Source organism: Lipotes vexillifer, unplaced genomic scaffold, assembly GCF_000442215.2.
Source record: "Lipotes vexillifer unplaced genomic scaffold, Lipotes_vexillifer_v1.1 scaffold284, whole genome shotgun sequence".
Classification (NCBI taxonomy): domain Eukaryota; kingdom Metazoa; phylum Chordata; class Mammalia; order Artiodactyla; family Lipotidae; genus Lipotes; species Lipotes vexillifer.
This window is the reverse complement of record NW_006798931.1, coordinates 411,130-411,582: the sequence shown is the minus strand read 5'-3', so window position 1 is coordinate 411,582 and position 453 is coordinate 411,130. Positions and strand designations below refer to the sequence as shown.

Below are 453 nucleotides of genomic sequence, written 5' to 3'. Positions count from 1 at the left end.
CTTTCCCTCTCTTTCCTTAAATACCCAGCATGGGGGAAAGGATTTTAAGTCACTAGGAATAGTGGAACCACCAGTTAGAAAGGGATTGGGTCCCAGGATGACTGCGTGAAACAGAATTTCTGTTTCAACCCACTGTTGGACCATGACAAGTTCAAGAAATAAATATGTATTGTGTTGGCCACTAAAAATTTGCAGATGTTGGTTATAGTAATTTGTCCATACTGACTAATACACCTATTAAGATACTCTTATGAGTAGGTTTTGAATAATTTAAACAACATTCAGCTAGGTTTAGAAAATTTGCAAGCACTTTAATGATATTATTTATACTCTATTTTCTAGTAATGCCATTGAACTTTTAATTATGTTAGGGCTAGAGAACATCAACATGGTCCTGCAGCCACAGCTTGTCCAACACTGGATTCCTATGTTAATTAAATCAAAGGAAGAAAT

The 453-nt window shown here is 35.5% G+C and overlaps 1 protein-coding gene across 2 annotated transcripts in view; it reads right to left on the bottom strand.

The window, feature by feature from the left end:
• GRIK1 (glutamate ionotropic receptor kainate type subunit 1) overlaps positions 1–453 on the bottom strand; it is a 157,507-nt gene that overhangs the window by 18,439 nt on the left and 138,615 nt on the right. The gene's annotated exons all lie outside the window — the stretch shown is intronic.